Source organism: Schistocerca nitens, chromosome 3, assembly GCF_023898315.1.
Source record: "Schistocerca nitens isolate TAMUIC-IGC-003100 chromosome 3, iqSchNite1.1, whole genome shotgun sequence".
Classification (NCBI taxonomy): Eukaryota; Metazoa; Arthropoda; class Insecta; order Orthoptera; family Acrididae; genus Schistocerca; species Schistocerca nitens.
The window spans coordinates 691,559,267-691,571,525 of NC_064616.1; the positions used below are offsets into that span (position 1 = coordinate 691,559,267).

Below are 12,259 nucleotides of genomic sequence, written 5' to 3' on the forward strand. Positions count from 1 at the left end.
AGGAAATGTCTTACAATTTAAAACCTGGTTCCTAAATCTCTGTCTTACCATTATATAATCTATCTGAAACCTGTCAGTATCTCCAGGCTTCTTCCATGTATACAGCCTCCTTTCATGATTCTTGAACCAAGTGTTAGCTATGATTAAGCTATGCTCTGTGCAAAATTCTACAGGGCGGCTTCCTCTTTCATTCCTTCCCCCCAATCCATATTCACCTACTATGTTTCCTACTCTCCCTTTTCCTACTGATGAATTCCAGTCACCCATGACTATTAAATTTTCGTCTCCCTTCACTACCTGAATAATTTCTTTTATCTCGTCATACATTTCATCTATTTCTTCATCATCTGCAGAGCTAGTCGGCATATAAACTTGTACTACTGTAGTAGGCATGGGCTTTGTGTCTATCTTGGCCACAATAATGCGTTCACTATGCTGTTTGTAGTAGCTAACCCGCACTCCTATTTTTTTTATTCATTATTAAACCTACTCCTGCATTACCCCTATTTGATTTTGTATTTATAACCCTGTAATCACCTGACCAAAAGTCTTGTTCCTCCTGCCACCGAACTTCACTAATTCCCACTATATCTAGCTTTAACCTATCCATTTCCCTTTTTAAATTTTCTAACCTACCTGCCCGATTAAGGGATCTGACATTCCACGCTCCGATCCGTAGAACGCCAGTTTTCTTTCTCCTGATAACGACGTCCTCTTGAGTAGTCCCCGCCCGGAGATCCGAATGGGGGACTATTTTACCTCCGGAATATTTTACCCAAGAGGACGCCATCATCATTTAATCATACAGTAGAGCTGCATGTCCTCGGGAAAAATTACGGCTGTAGTTTCCCCTTGCTTTCAGCCGTTCGCAGTACCAGCACAGCAAGGCCGTTTTGGTTAATGTTACAAGGCCAGATCAGTCAATCATCCAGACTGTTGCCCCTGCAACTACTGAAAAGGCTGCTGCCCCTCTTCAGGAACCACATGTTTGTCTGGCCTCTCAACAGATACCCCTCCGTTGTGGTTGCACCTACGGTACGGCCATCTGTATCGCTGAGGCACGCAAGCCTCCCCACCAACGGCAAGGTCCATGGTTCATGGGGGCCATAAATTACTTTATTTTAACAGAAGTGGTATAAAGACAAACATCAGCTTTGTTGTAGTGAATTGGTTGCGTTAGATCAGGGATATGAGAATATGTGAAAAGTAAAATGGTGCGTTTTGATTGAAAATGTTAACAAAAGGTTTTCTGATCTTTGTAACTTCATATGGAAGGCAGGACAGTTTCTTGCCCGTACGGAGAAATCGATTTTCATTCGCCTCCTTAAAAAAAAAGAAGGACTCAGCGTATCTGAGAAGCTTTTACCTTACTATAGTTGGAGTCACGAACGATGGCGATCGAGTTTAGTGTCCTTCTGCGCACCTACCTCACGCATTCTACGACAGCCAGTGAGCGTGCAGCAGTGTTCTGAGCGCTGTGCTGTGAATGCTGTTTGCAGTGCGACCATTTAACGTGATCGCAGAGTGTTATTTATTGAATTTTTATTCCATTTGTTGCGAGTTGTCATGGCTGATGGTGGCGGTAAGCGAGAAATTCTACAAAAGCAAGCGAGAGACATAATTTGCGGGATACACGCTTACATCAAGCGCAAAGCACACTTATGCGCGAACCGCAACTGTCGCTTGGAACCGGCAACAATGCATTCCACGACCTTGTCTCGAACTGCCCGAATCGCCATCGTTCGTGGATCCGACTACAGCTGCACAGGAAAGTCCTGGGAGTGGGTAGTCTGGTCCACCGTCGGTTTGTGCATATCCTAGAATCCAGATGATTACTTATTGCTTTCAGCATTGGTTCAAGAGATACCAGTTTATTGTTGATAACATATCTCTGCTGGAAACGGTTATTGAACAGGCTTTTCTATTCAACAATAGAAGTTCCTCTGAATCCACAGAAGTCCTACAACACTAACTGAAGCTTACGTGCGTGTCTGAAAGACACTGTTGACGACCCACAGATGTCAGAAACAAATCGAAAGTAATCCGCAGAATGAGAATTTCTTGGCATCAGCTGTATGAGTTATAGATCTACTACCCAATACTGACATATGAAAATTTGTGATGGACCAGGAATCGAACTCGTATTTCTCACTTATTGCGAATGGTCATCTTAACAACTCTGGCTATCTGTGTACACTGCCTGGACTGATCCACAATCGAATATGTCACACTGTCTACATTCTTATATCGCAGTCCACTGAATTCATCACCTAATGCTCGCAACATTACTTGGATTCCTGTAGCAGGGAAACGGAAACAATGAGGAACGGAGATCAATGTTGTTATCGTCGTGTCCCGTTTAGGCTTGTAAAACTCACATGCATATATGACAGAACAGAAACGGTTGACGATCTACAGCTGAACGAAATAATTTGAAATTAATTTGCTGAACACGAATTTCTTGACATCGGCAATGTAAGGTATAGATCTACTACCCAATAGTGCCATATGAAAATCTGGGACTCGAGCCCAGGATGAAGGCGATGTTGGTTCGATGTGGGGAGCGTGTACACACAGCTGTAGTGGTTAAGGCGAACGATAGCTAAAAGCGTCAAATCCGATTTCGAATCTTGGCCCAGTACATATTTTCATATATCACTATTGGCCGGTAATTTATACCTAATACAGCTGATGTCATCAAATGAATTTCGACTAATTGAGGGCTTAATATCCTTGGATAGCCCTACTCATAATTAGGGAGTTAGTAGAAGGGGCACTAAAAACAGTCTGAATTTTTAAACTGTCATGTTTCAGTCTCCTTGGCGGTTTAATACAAGGTGGTCAGAAAGAGTCTGAAACGCTTATAAAGGTGTTGAAGGGTAGGTTGTGCTGAAAAATAATTGCTAAGGAAATAATTCTATGCGTTGCGCCGTTTCCGAGTTAATTAACATTGAAGTGGCCCTCCAGGGACGGTGTCACCAAATGCGATATGGATGTCAAGCAGGGTCCGCAGCTCGTGGTCGTGCGGTAGCGTTCTCGCTTCCCGCGCCCGGGTTCCCGGGTTCGATTCCCGGCGGGGTCAGGGATTTTCTCTGCCTCGTGATGACTGGGTGTTGTGTGATGTCCTTAGGTTAGTTAGGTTTAAGTAGTTCTAAGTTCTAGTGGACTGATGACCATAGATGTTGAGTCCCATAGTGCTCAGAGCCATTTGAACCGTTTTTTTGTCGAGCAGGCATTCAGGGAAATAAATACTATTAGACACTCAAAACGTAATCAAATATTATTTTCAACACAAACCTATGTTTTTTATGGACACTTCATATTGTTTTTTACGCAATCGCTAACATGAAAAATCACTAAAGGAATGGCGTTGGTTCCATCGCAATGCCTCAGTTACATCCGAAGAAAACGTAAAGCTAATTTGACGCTTGAAATATTCGAAATGAGCCGCTATTGCACATACTGAGATCCAAGCGCGAACCGTACTTTGACGTACTACGATGCAACAAACGCTGTAATTATTACTATTTACACTGTTAGTAAGTGGACTGAAACAATACAGATGTCCAGTCATACACAATGAAAAATAAGAAAGGGTTTGCTCGTTCGTGCTTTATTGATCTTTACTACAGTAATAGAATTGGCATAACAGTAACGAAAAACCAAATATCACCGGCCACGATAAACATAATTAATGGCTGTCCCAGGATCTAATAAAGAGCATGAGGTAGTTCTACGTAGGTGGCTGGACATCTGTATTGTTTGTATCGACTTAATAACAGCGTAAATAGCAATAAGTACAGCGTATGTTGCATCGTAGTACGTCAATCACATCGCGATTGCGAGTAATGTGTTTCACGCTTGCATCTCGAGATGTGCAATAGCGGCGCGTTTTGTTTATTTCAAGCGTCATCTTCACTTTGCAATTACTCGGGATGTAGCTGCCGTTTTGCGATGCAACCAACTCCATTCTTTTTGTGATTTTTCGACTTACCGAAAGAAATAATACATGGTGTCTGTTTAAAAAAAGGAGTTTGTGTTGAAAGTAATACTAGCTGATGTTTTAGAATGTCCCACAATATTTACTTTCATGAGCCTCGTAAGATGAAAGTTGTTTTTCAATATCTGTATTGTTCTAGAGATATTTGCGCTGAAACGTTTAAGTGGACAACCCTGTATATATATCTTAGGGACTCTCTTCTTCCTTCATAGCCCTTCCTTGTGCGCTCTCCAAAGGTGCCTTCGTCGGCGATCTTCAATGCTTTAGTTAAATTTAACGTAAATGTGATCCATAATCTTCTCGCCTTTACAGCAATAAAGAACGTATTCAAGAAATAAAGGGTATGAAATGAAATTGTAAATGCTCCTCAGAGACCATGTTCCGAGGTGAGAATCCGTTCTGAAAACTGTAACCTGCGTGAAGTGTAACGAGAGCAGAAAATTAATTTCTTCATAATGCAAATTTAAACGAGACCAGAAAGTTCATTTCTTCATAATGCAAATTTATATACGAGTATCTTGACATACTGTTCTCCTGAATTCAAAATAATAGAACGAAGGACAAAACGCAATTGTCAGCAGATGGTCGCATCGACGGTCCGTCATAAGAGCTTAAAACCTGGGTCGTTACTTGGTTGCCAGATGGAAAAATAAAAAATTCACTGGACTCTGTACGTAAATAATAATCGTCATCAAAGCACTTCGTCGAAAACGTTTTTCTGTAGATAACAAAATAAACATCTTCTAAATCAATAGACTCCTGACGGAAATATGTAACCAGAAAGAACATAAACTGGCAGCAGACACTCGAAGTACATTTTCACATCCAAAGTTTACAACCTGCTTTGAAAAAAAAATGTACCTTAAATAAAGGAAATAGAAGTTTCTTCTGCCTGTTTTACAGGTCCAGTCTTAGGCAGTTTGATTCAGTAGACCAGCCTCCTATCCTGAAAATGCAAACAGACATACATTGGAATGTGCACCATACCAAGCAAGTCAACAACAATCTTGAGGCAAGATTCCTGTGTCTATTTTCCTATCAGTGCTCCTTTAATGAAGTGTTACGTAACGAAAAAAAATAATGACAGCACATGGAACATAGGAATGTAAATACGAACTTCATACGTCACAGCTGATCACGAAATCACATTAAATGAAGGGAAAAGAAAACACAAGAGAAAATGGAACAAATAAGTTAGAGTCCCATATCACCATTTGCTTTTTTGCAGTGATATTTTCAGGAAATTTGCGAAGTTTTCGCTATATTTCTTCCGTGTTTGTTCCTTACCATGTTGATTCCACAAACGTTCCAACAAATCCAATTTATCAGACGTTTTTGGAAAGAATATTCCGTGATTTTGTGTCCCGTAATTCAGGTCGTAACATTTTTCTTTGTTTTGGAGTGGGGATTCCATTGTGGTATGATGGCGTCTGATACTGTGATGTGTTGCATAGCGACTCTGTTCATTGAACTCAGCATGTCTCTTGCTGCGTCGCAGATTATTTGAAATTTACGGCACACAAAACGGTGTCCAGTTGTATTCTCTTGCGCACACATGTCGCATTCCCTTGATCGGATTAGGTGAATTGAAGAGAGTTTGGAGCTTGTCGGGATAGTGCGATTTGCGACCTTGTACTATCTTGCACGCTCGCTCTCAGGTAGAACCTTGGACGCAAGATTTTTCCACAGTTTTCCACTTGAGCCGTGGCAGTCCCAACTCCCATTTATTCCCGACTGGAGATCCACGAAGTGCGGTAGTGACGCTGTCGACTTTGTTCCCTCGCGTGTCGCTGTGTAGAAGGTAACTGGTGTCGCGGTAAAACCAACCCACGAAGTTCAGCGCATAGCGGATGTCGCTGATTTGGATTGGGGCATCCAGTGATTACGGCCGGAATTTATTAAATAATGTTGCTGTTGGGCTGTAAGAACATTTTTCAGTTATTACTTTGGTGTGTTTGATAGGTCGGTAGTAAGGATCGAACCCGAGCAAAGGCCGAACAGTCTGTTGCACTACCATCTACGCTATGAGAAGAACTGAGACTAATCATATCTGGCGGCCAGCTTGAATATGCGTGCGCAACGGCGTGATTGGCTAATGAACTCAGAAACGGTGCAACGTATCGACTTTTTTTTTTCTTAACAATTATTTCTCAGCACAACCTACTTTGCAAAAACCTTACAACCTTTTCAGACTCTTTCTGACCATCCTGTTTTTTCAGGAGATGATGAGGTTTCTCGGCCTCATTAGCGATTAGATGATTACATGGCTACCACACACCACGGACCTGATAATAATGTCAATCACAGCACTTAATATTTAAAATTTCATTACAGTTACTACATGCAGAGCAAACAAAACCCGTCCAATCCTGATTTATAGAGCCTTTGCGTCTTTTGATTTAGTTATGCGTTATGGTTTTGTACAGAAACCAGATGGCAGTTATAAGAGTCGAGGGGCATGAAAGGGAAGCAGTGGTTGGGAAAGGAGTGAGACAGGGTTGTAGCCTCTCCCCGATGTTATTCAATCTGTATATTGAGCAAGCAGTAAAGGAAGCAAAATAAAAATTCGGAGTAGGTATTAAAATTCATGGAGAAGAAGTAAAAACTTTGAGGTTCGCCGATGACATTGTAATTCTGTCAGAGACAGCAAAGGACTTGGAAGAGCAGTTGAACGGAATGGACAGTGTCTTGAAAGGAGGATATAAGATGTACATCAACAAAAGCAAAACGAGGATAATGGAATGTAGTCAAATTAAATCGGGTGAAGCTGAGGGAATTAGATTAGGAAATGAGACACTTAAAGTAGTAAAGGAGTTTTGCTATTTAGGGAGTAAAATAACTGATGATGGTCGAAGTAGAGAGGATATAAAATGTAGACTGGCAATGGCAAGGAAATCGTTTCTGAAGAAGAGAAATTTGTTAACATCGAGTATAGACTTAAGTGTCAGGAAGTCGTTTCTGAAAGTATTTGTATGGAGTGTAGCCATGCATGGAAGTGAAACATGGACGATAACTAGTTTGAACAAGAAGAGAATAGAAGCTTTCGAAATGTGGTGCTACAGAAGAATGTTGAAGATTAGATGGGTAGATCACATAACTAATGAGGAGGTGTTGAATAGGATTGGGGAGAAGAGAAGTTTGTGGCACAACTTGACTAGAAGAAGGGATCGGTTGGTAGGACATGTTTTGAGGCATCAAGGGATCACAAATTTAGCATTGGAGGGCAGCGTGGAGGGTAAAAATCGTAGAGGGAGAACAAGAGATGACTACACTAAGCAGATTCAGAAGGATGTAGGTTGCAGTAGGTACTGGGAGATGAAGAAGCTTGCACAGGATAGAGTAGCATGGAGAGCTGCATCAAAGCAGTCTCAGGACTGAAGACCACAACAACAACAACATGAGTTATGGTGTACTCGTATGTGTCCGCCAGACTATCGTGCCTTAACATATTGAATGCAATGCACCGTAAGTGTATAATGCTTGTTACTGGACTTTTACGACCACATCCATTCCCAGGCTCTAAGGGAAAGGGTGCTGAAACAAAACTTCACATTGAGTGGCAGCTCTTCTGAGTGCGACAAACATATGAAATATATTCCATACATCAGGCTTCTGTTTAACTAACTGTTGGTCATCCAGCCACAAAACGACTCTTTAGAAACGACCTGAAACCATCAAGCCACTTTTGGAATTTTTGTAAAGTGTAGATACTACTACTTTACCTCAGGGTTAGAATAAATTACTACTTTTGATTCTTAGGAGGCCGCAGAATTCTTTTAAATTCAACAAATCTTAGGAATGTAAATTTTAGCTCTTGCTTTCACAGTACTGTACACGAACTTTACAGTTTTAACATCACATATTCAGATAATTCAAAACAGTATGACTCTTTGGCTGGTTGATGTTTTTTTTCTGATCATATCTTCATGATTCATCTGTTCGGATACTTTCACAGAGTACAGTGTTGCAGTGAATAATTTTGCTGAGAGTCCCACAGTGAGCGCCGTTTGATGTAATGGACAATTTTGTTTTCTCCCAAGCCCACGTTTGAAGTTAATTTGTGTGGTAATGGATTTTTACTTTAGCCAACTCGAGAAACTGTTCTCCATTGATTTCTTGCATCAACTTAAAATTTGCACTAGAGTGTGGCACCTTAAGTCAATATAAAATAAAAGAATTAGGCATACCAGGTGCAGAAATGCAGTTAACCTGATCACTTACCATCTTTCATTCGCACACTAACAAAGGAACGCCACGACGTTGGGATCACGGATTTACTTCAAACTTGGTACACCTTTAGTAGGCCATTAAAACAACTTAATGTACAAGTAGTAAGGTGCACTACCCTGGCAATTCCGAGAAAATCGCAAGAGAAGTTTTACACGTCTATTAATGTGATTGATGTATCTGTGCGTAGGGGGCGGAAATTAGAGGCATGGTGGTCCGGTGGGTGTCGTTCGAGCTACTTAAGACGAACATGTATGAAGCGATGGTTCGACACGTGCTCAAACCTTCATTTTTGCAGTACAAGTGTAAATTCTGTGATATTCAAAAAAAATTGCACTAACGTCGATTTGCAGGAGGGTTTTGGAACACATACTGTATTCGAACATTATGAAGTACCTCGAAGAAAACGATTTATTGACACATAGTCTGCACGGCTTCAGAAAATATCGTTCTTGTGAAACACAACTAGCTCTTTATAATCATGAAGTGATAAGTGCTATCGCCAGGGGATGCCAAAGTGGTTCCATATTTTTAGATTTCCAGAAGGCTTTCGACACCGTTCCTCACAAGAGTCTTCTAACAAAACTGCATGCCTACGAAGTATCGCCTCAGTTGTGCGACTGGATTCGTGATTTCCTGTCAGAAAGGTCACAGTTCGTAGTAATAGGCGTAAAGTCATCGAGTAAAACAGAAGTAATATCCGGCGTTCCCCAAGGAAGTGTTATAGGCCCTCTATTATTCCTGATCTATATTAACGACATAGGAGACAATCTGAGTAGCCGTCTTAGATTGTTTGCTGATGATGCTGTCATTTACCGTCTTGTAAAGTCATCAGATGATCAAAACGACTTGCAAAATGATTTAGATAAGATATCTGTATGGTGCGAAAAGTGGCAATTGACCCTGAATAAGAAAATTGTGAAGTTATTCACATGAGTACTAAAAGAAATCAGCTAAATTTCGATTGCGCGATAAGTCACACAAATCTGAAGGCTGTAAATTCAACTAACCTAAACTGGAACGATCACATAGATAATATTGTGGGTAGAGCAAACCAAAGACTGCGATTCATTGGCAGAACACTACTAAAGAGACTGCTTACAGCACGCTTGTCCGCCCTATTCTGGAGTATTGCTGTGCGGTGCGAGATCCGCATCAGGTGGGACTGACGGATGACATCGAAAAAGTACAAAGAAGAGCAGCTCGTTTTGTGTTATTGCGAAGTAGGGGAGATAGTGTCACAGACGTTATACGTGAATTGGAGTGGCAATCATTAAAACAAAGGCGTTTTTCGTTGCGACGGGATATTCTCATGAAATTACAATCACCAGTTTTCTCCTCCGATTGCGAAAACAATCTGTTGGCTCCCACCTGCATATGGAGAAATGATCATCACGATAAAATAAGAGAAACCAGGGCCCGCACAGAAAAATTAAAGTGCTCGTTTTTCCCGCGTGCCGTTCGAGAGTGGAACGGTAGAGAGACAGCTAGAAGGTGGTTCATTGAACCCTCTGCCAGGCACTTTATTGTGATGAGTAATCACGTAGATTTAGATGTAGATGCACTATTCATTCTTGCTAAATTAGCAACGTCTCACCTCTACACATGTTAACTGCCAAATGGGGACTGCCTCTGTGTCTGCAGCTCGAAGCGAGGTGCAACGTAATTCCAGATACCTTAGCAGATTGCATGTATAAGGGATTTCGCAAATAACGACAAGCACCCATTTCCCGGAAATCTCTATGAGTTTCTTTACTTACTTGTTGACAATTATAAATATATTTGATCTAATAATTAAATTTAATTAAAAACAGTAATTAGTCATACAACACGTAATTCACTCAAACTTCGTGCAAATACACGTGGTTTTTTGAATTATATTACTTCTCAAATGTCATGTAAATTAAATAATATGGCCAGTGATGAAAATAATATACATTGAAAATTAACAATGAGTGGGAGTCGAAGCGTCGCTATAAACACGTTCGTTTTACAAAGCTCGAACGCTAACCACTTCAGCACCATGAACTGTAACATGCATCATCTACGCACAGATACATCAGTTATATAATCGACGCGTAAAACTTCTCGTGCGATAGTTCTCGGAATTGCCAGCGTAGTGCACCTTACTACTTGCACATTATGTTGCTTTAATTGTCTACGAAAGGTGTACAAAGTCTGAAATTAATCCATGATCCGAACGTCGTGGCCTCCTCCTGTAAGATTAAAAACAAAACATAAAATGGCAACTGTGTTAGTAATCATCTCAGGGTTGCTTTGGTGGATGTTGGTTATTACTGTGAGCCAAACAGAGCATTGGCAGATGTACTTTTACTTGTATGCTTTAGTGTATCAGTCAGTGCTTGCTAACATGTTCAGTGTTTGTGCATGTGTTTTGGCAGGCAGCATATCTGGATGACTGGCAGTTGTGTGCCTGTGACAAGACTGGGCCTCTGGCATTAGTGACAATGGTTCCATTCTAAAGATGTTCCTACGTTATCTTGAGTAATTTAAAATTTGAAAATATCTGCAAACTCTTTGTACCGTTGAGTCGTAAATTTTGCTGTGTTCCTTCGACTCTGTCTTCACTTGTACTACTATCTTGATCTACAGACGAAAACTTGTACTGGATGTCAGTATTTTCTGTTTGACTACAAGAATTGCACTCTCTGGTACGATCTGGGGCAGCATTGTCCAGTTAAATGCTTCTTCTCCCTATCTGGAATAGGCGTCTAGTCCTCTCATACAGAAATATCAGTTATAACTGATCTGGAAACCACAGGAGCGGATGAGGTGTCGCAAAGGGATTCAGTTTCACATCTCCTCCGATTTTATTATCCCATTACTTATATCCCTCCCCCACCCTTGTAGCAGTCAAAACAGTCCAGAACATGCAGGACTCTCTTGTCTTGCTACAACAGTGGGGAGGGGGCAGTTGTATTTTGCTATATACCGGGCATTTTGCCTGTAGGAGTGATACAGTTGAAGAATGTGTATTCCGGATTTTCTATCACTCTGTTTAATCAGGTTGTGCAGAAATGGGAGTTAGAGGCCCTGGTGGTAAGGGACAACAAGGTTCACCTAGCAAAATTAACAGTCGAACATGGCATCCCTGCTTCTGGTCACACAGATGGGATGAAGTCACACCCATCTCTCCTGCTCCGTATTGGACAATTTCCCCCCCCCCTCCCCATCCCCCATAGCGCCATCGGAAACTTCAAGCTCACCTCGTTGTAAACGTGTAAGAGAAAAATGCCTTTCCTAGGAGCGTTCCCGCCATTTGCTATAAATTCTTTCTCAAATCAAGATAGCCAGATACAGTTTAATGACTCTCTTCCAGGATGACAGCTCATTGTCTTAACAACAGTTCAATCAAGTCCGACCAAAAATTATAAAGATTTTCTTGCCATAACGGCGGGAGAGAGAGGTTGCATTTTTGCTACATGGCAGGCGTAAGGGGATAAGGGGAGAGAAACAAGCAAAATCAGCAGCCAAAGGTACCCTTATGAGTGACCTAATTGAAGAATGTCACTTTCTCTGGCAGATTACAATCCCTCTGTTCGACCAGAATATTATGCACGAATGGGGGAAAGGGTGACTGGGGTAAGAGACGACAAGCGCCATATAGCGAAATTAACAATCTAACGATGAAATTCCTAGTTCTGTTCACAGAGATCGGAGAAAGTCACTCTCACTTGGCTCCATATGGAACAAAGCCCCTCACACAATGGTATGCGTAAATTTAAGCTAACCTAGTTGAGAAAATATAGAGGAAAGAAGCCTTATCAAAGGATCCTTCCCATTACATGTTTTAAATTACTTCCAAAAATTCACAGAAACTGAAGTCAGGATAGCCAGATGCATTTGAGCTGCTTTCTTCTAGCACACAAGTTCATTGTCTTAACAGCAGTGCCGTCGCGCCCGCTCAAATGGTATTATTCAAAAAGTAAGCAGAACTTGTCCTCCTCGTAGATAGCAAACAATTCATCAAAGTGTATTAACACACTTTTTTATAGTTTTGCCTTATATTAC

The 12,259-nt window shown here is 41.1% G+C and overlaps 1 protein-coding gene across 1 annotated transcript in view; it reads left to right on the forward strand.

Moving 5' to 3' along the window:
* The window catches only part of LOC126249722 (MAM and LDL-receptor class A domain-containing protein 1-like), a 426,827-nt gene that overhangs the window by 256,387 nt on the left and 158,181 nt on the right, over nt 1-12,259 (forward strand). The gene's annotated exons all lie outside the window — the stretch shown is intronic.